Source organism: Ursus americanus, chromosome 24, assembly GCF_024610735.1.
Source record: "Ursus americanus isolate L20-20 chromosome 24, mUrsAme1.1.p, whole genome shotgun sequence".
In the NCBI taxonomy this organism is placed as follows: Eukaryota; Metazoa; Chordata; class Mammalia; order Carnivora; family Ursidae; genus Ursus; species Ursus americanus.
The window spans coordinates 32,622,697-32,628,696 of record NC_142150.1 but is presented as its reverse complement, the minus strand read 5'-3'; positions in this window follow the sequence as shown (position 1 = coordinate 32,628,696).

Below are 6,000 nucleotides of genomic sequence, written 5' to 3'. Positions count from 1 at the left end.
GCAAGCCGGTACAGCCACTCTGGAAAACAGTATGGAGGTTCCTCAAGACATTAAAAATGTGAGCTACCCTACGACTCAGCAATTGCGTTACTAGGTATTTACCCCAATGATACAGACATAGTGAAAAGAAGGGAAACATGCACCCCAATGTTCATAGCAGCAACGTCCACAATAGCCTAACTGTGGAAGGAGCCAAGATGCCCTTCAACAGATAAATGGACAAAGAATATGTAATATATATAAATCATGGAATATTACTCAGCCATCAGAAAAGATGAATACCCACCAGTTGCATTGATGTAGATGGAACTAGAGGGCATTATACTAAGTGAAATAAGTCAATCAGAGAAAGACAATTATCTCATGGTTTAACTAATATGTGGAATATAAAGAATAGGACAGTGGACCACAGGGGAAGGGAAGGAAACCTGAATGGGAAGAAATCAGAGAGGGAGATAAACCATGAGAGACTCTGGACTGTGGGAAACAAACTGAGGGTGGCAGAAGGGAGAGGGCTGGGTGGATGGGGTAACTGGGTGATGGGCATTAAGGAGGGCACATGATTTGATGAGCACTGGGAGTTATATGCAACTAATGAACCACTGAACAATACATAAAAAACTAATGATGTAATACATGTTGGCTAATTGAGCTTGATAAAAAAATAAACAAAAATTTATTGGGGCACCTGGGTGGCTCAGTCGTTAAGCATCTGCCTTTGGCTCAGGGCATGATCCCGATGTTCTGGGATCGATCCCCACATCAGGCTCCTCTGCTGGGAGCCTGCTTCTTCCTCTCCCACTCCCCCTGCTTGTGTTCCCTCTCTCACTGGCTGTCTCTCTCTCTGTCAAATAAATAAATAAAATCTTAAAAATAAATAAATAAACAAAAATTTAATAATTAAAAAAATAAAAAAGAAGAAAGCTCCATACTAGTGAACCAAAGACCAAATGCTGTATATATAAATATATGTAATTTTTTTCTTAAGTAATTTTACTTATGTGTTCTTTGACTGTTTTGATAAGTGAGACATTATGTATGGGATTTTTTTATATGTAGTATTACAAAGACCTTGAGATATTCAGCTAATTTGTATGATTGGGTTATAGGCACTACAAGAGACTTCTACAACTCTAAGAGGGAAAGAAGTAAAATAATGTATGGGGTCAAAACTGAATAAGAATTTAAATACACCATATATTTAACATATTTTCTAAGATTGAAGTACAGAAAGGTAGAACCTGGTTTGAAGAAAAAAGTATATATTATTTTATTTACACTTGGGTTGTATCAATGGAATAAGAGAAAGTATCAGAGGCATTCAGAAATACTCAGGATATTTGTCTCTAGTTAATGGAATTAGAGAGAACCTACTTTTGCCATAGGAAGCCACTTTCTTTTTCTGTTTGTGCTTTTCTAGTAAAAGAGTAGTGTCTATTCACAAGTTAGAATTGCCAATAGAATTTTGATGTTCATAGTGAGCAAAGCATATTAGCAGCCATGCCTTGAATAGTGCATGGCATGGGTTATATCATGGACTTTTAAAATTCATTGATTTCAGAAAGTACAAAAATCCTTATTCAAAGGGATACATGCCCCGCAATGTTTGTATCAGCAGTACTTACAATAACCAAATTATGGAAACAGCCCAAGTGTCCACTGAATGATGAATGGATAAAGGTGTGGGGTATATATATCTATAATGCACTATTACTCAGCCCTCAAAAAGAATGAGATCTTGCCATTTGCAATGACTAGGGTGGAGCTAGAGTGTATTATGCTAAACGAAACAAGTCAGTTCGAGAAAGAAAACTACCATATGGTAGTTTCACTCATGTGGAATTTAGAAACAAAACAAATGAGTATAGGGACAAAATGAGATGGGGGCAAACATAGAATCAGACTCTAAAAGAGATAGGCTGGTGATGGGTAGTAAGGAGGGCACGTATTGCATGGTGCACTGGGTGTTACACGCAACTAATGAATCATCGAACTTTACATCAAAAACCAGGGATGGACTGTATGGTGACTAACATAATATAATAAAAAAATAAAATAATAATGTAAAAAATATAGAACAAACTAATGGTTACCAGAGGAGAGGTGCATAGAAGGATGGGTTAATTAGATGATGGGGACATAGGAGTACACATGTTGTTATGAGCACTGGGTGTGGTATGTAAGTGTTGAATAACTAAATTGTACACCACACTGAATGTAAACTAAATGGAATTTTCATAAAAACTTCAAAAAAATAAATGATTTCAGTGTATTCAATTGTACCACATCCTTAGTAACTGTGACAAGATTCCATTTCATGTTTAATGCTGTTCCCCATTATTAACCTGGAAAAACTTTTCAATACCAATAGTTTCCTCCTGTCAAAGATTATTTTAAAATAAATTCATTTAAATATCATGTTTTAAGTGTTCTCACTACTTTTTGCTTTTGGGGATGTTATGAAGCTTAGTTACCGCACTAGTGTCCCAAAGTTGACATATTGATGTACAAAAATTATATATATTTCCGTTGTACAAATTGATTTTTTGATATACAGATAACTTGAAAAGGTCACGACAATCTAATTAGCACATCTATCTTCTCTATATAGTTACCAGTATGTGTGTTTGTGTTTGCAAAAAAAGATTTAATTAATGATCTATCCTTTTTGCAATTTCATGTATACATTATGGTGTTGTTAACTATAGTGACCCTGCTATATATTAGATTTCTAGAGCTTATTCATTCTATGTAACTGAAATCTTGTATCCATGGAACAACATTTCTCCATTTACCCCAATTCCTGTCCCTTGGCAACCACCATTCTACTCTCTGCTTCTGTGAATTGAACTATATCATTACCACATATAAGTGAAATCATGCAATATTTCTCTTCATGTCTTGCTTGTTCCACTTAACATAGAGTCCCCCAGCTCCATCTATGTTATTACAAGTGGCATAATTTTCCTCTTTTTAAAGTCTTAATAAAATATATCTCACATTTTGTATATTGATTCATCAGTCAGGGATGAGGTTGTATCCACACCTTGGCTACTGTGAATAATGATGCAATGAACCTAGGAATGAGATAGCCCTTCACAATCATGATTTCTGATCCTTTGGATATATGCCCAACAGTAGGATTGATGAATGGTCGTTCTACTTTTAATTGTTCGAAGAACTTTTATACTCTTCTCCATAATAACTGTATCAATTTATATACACATCAATAATACACATGGGGATCCCTTTATCCCACATTCTCACCAACATTTCTTATCTCTTCTCCATAATAGTCAGTCTAGAAGACGTGAATTGAGAGCTCATTATTATTTTGACTTGCATTTCCCTGATGATGAGTGAGGTTGAATACCTTTTGATGTACCTGCTGGCCATTTGTATGTCTTTGGAAAAGGTCTATTCAATCCCTCTGATTATTTTCTAATCGGAGGAGATGAAGGAAATCTCCATAGCTTCTGCTCAACTTTCCTGTGAACTGAAACTGCTCTAAAAAATAGAGTCTGTTATTTGAAAAGATGTTTAGTAGAAGATAAAATTAAATAATAAAGAAAAAACCGTCTAATCCATTAGCTCAAAAGAATATAGAAAAGAAACAAAATAAGCTACAGAGGGGACAAAAAAGTAGAGTATAATAACGTGATCTTATTCCCCCAAATTTAACAGTTTCATTAAATGCAAATACACTGCACTTGAAAGAAAGAAGTTGGCAGGATAGACAGAATAATCTTCAGCAAAGAGAAACAATGGACTAATGTTATACATGTCAATATGACAAATCCTGGAACAAAGAGACCATGCACTATGAGTAAACGCTGTGATTCAATTTACATGAAGTTATAGAATAGACAGCACTAAAACAGAGTGATACAAATCAGGACAATAGTTGCACCTGAGGGAGCTAACTGAAAGGGAGCATGACAGAACTTTCTGGGTTAATGAAAGTGTTCCAGATCTTGAATTTGTTAATTGCTATGCAAGCATATACATTTATCAAAAATCAACAAACCATATACTTAAAAGGTCTGCATTTCATTGTATGTAAAATTTATCTCACAAAAAGAATTGCATTACTAAAATAACACCTTACCAATATCTCTAAGCCCCACCAAATTCCTATGTGGAGTATATCTCAATAAAGATGTTAAAACCAGATAAATGTTAAATCTTGTGGTTATTTATACAGAATAAAAGGCCATAGAGCAACTATTATTGAAAATTGATTTCCCATGAATAATAGATTTGTAAATATGTATTACAAATTGGTGTATAATGATGACTTTGGATCTCTATTATGATTAAAATACAACATACTGTCTATAGTTAATAACGCTAAAATCTGTATTTGAAAATCACAAAGAGTAGCTCTTGAAATTTTTCACCACAAGAAAAAATTATAACTCTGTGTGGTGGTGGATGTTAACTAGATTTATTGAGGTAATCCATTTGAAATATACACAAATTCGAATCATGAGATTGTACACCTGAAACCACTAATGATGTTATATGCTAATTATATCTCAGTAAAAACAAAAGAACACAAAAAAACAGTGGACTCTATCTCTCCTTGCTTTTGTCTGGGATAAACTTGTGACACATCCCACATGTGACCTTTAACCACATGAACAGAAGGTGGTAAAAGTGAAGTTGTATAATCCCTAAAGGTTGGCTTGAGAGGCCTTGGAGTTTTTGTTTTTGAGAAATCACCACTGCCCTGAAACAATCGTGGTGTGATAGAGGCCAATCTACACTCCTGAAGAATGAACAAGAAGAAATAAGTATTATCCATTTGTAATTTTCCTCCACAATACTCTTTCCTGTATGTCTTTGCACATAAATCTTGACTACCAGGAGATGTTAGTTCTACTGAAGTTCTGACATCCCTGAGAAGGTAAAAGCTGACAGATTTATTACTCTCAAAGACCAAGGAGCAGGACATGTGAAATATATTCACGTTTCTACCAATGAGTATACATTTATTCCTGTTCACAAAAGGTCCTCAGAGTCCATCCCAATCAGAGGAGCTCAGAGAGTCTACTCTTGGTTCCCTGGAAAGAGATCATTTCTTTCATTAGAACCTAGACTCTCCCCAGTTTCATTAAGGGTGAGTCTGGTTTATACCTCTTCTTTCATGGACATATGATCACAGGACTGGGGCCTGGAGTTTACAGTTTTTGTAGTTTTACAACCTCGCTGTTACAAGATGACAGGTAGGACTTTGATTGGAGCCTTCACTGATGAAAATAAATGGCAACCTTCTCATTTTCCAGATGGATAAACCAGTTTCTTTCACAGTGGAAAACAACAAAAATGTGTCTCCCTCTGTCTTCCAACCAGTGGTTATACTGCTGTCCCTGGAAGAAGCAGGGACATTTTTAAACGTGTTCTCTTGCACTGCTCAGTTTAATATGTGAGAATAGTTTTCGTGTTCCTCCATACATCATCCCCTTTTTCATTCAAACATATCCAGGAAAAAAACATTTATCATATGTCAGAGTCTCTAGAATTTCACCATGTTTATAACAACTCAGTGGGAATGCCTCATTTTGACAGTGTTTCAATATATCCATAGCTTCCATACTGACCATTTCTGTTTTGAGTATAATGCATCTTCATCACTTTATTCAAATCTTCAAAATAGCCTTTATTTTATATCTTAGTATTAAAAAAATCAACCAGCCAAGTGCCCCAGGGTATAAAGAGAGAGAGACAATGCCGAACTTTCATAACTGTCAATGGTAATGTCAAACATCACATGTCCAGGATATAAGCTTTCAATTTCAGCAAAGACTAAGATACCATTTCTGTTTTATGCCTGAGGAAAAGAGAGCGACCTGAAGTATACCTGATCCTGCCCTTTTGCAAAGACACACGAGCAAAAATGAAATGCTTATTGTATAAGTTACAAATATTGCAGTGGCTTGTTACAGAGCATAATTGAGCTGACTGATCCTGGAATAGCATGGCCAAATTATCGACGTG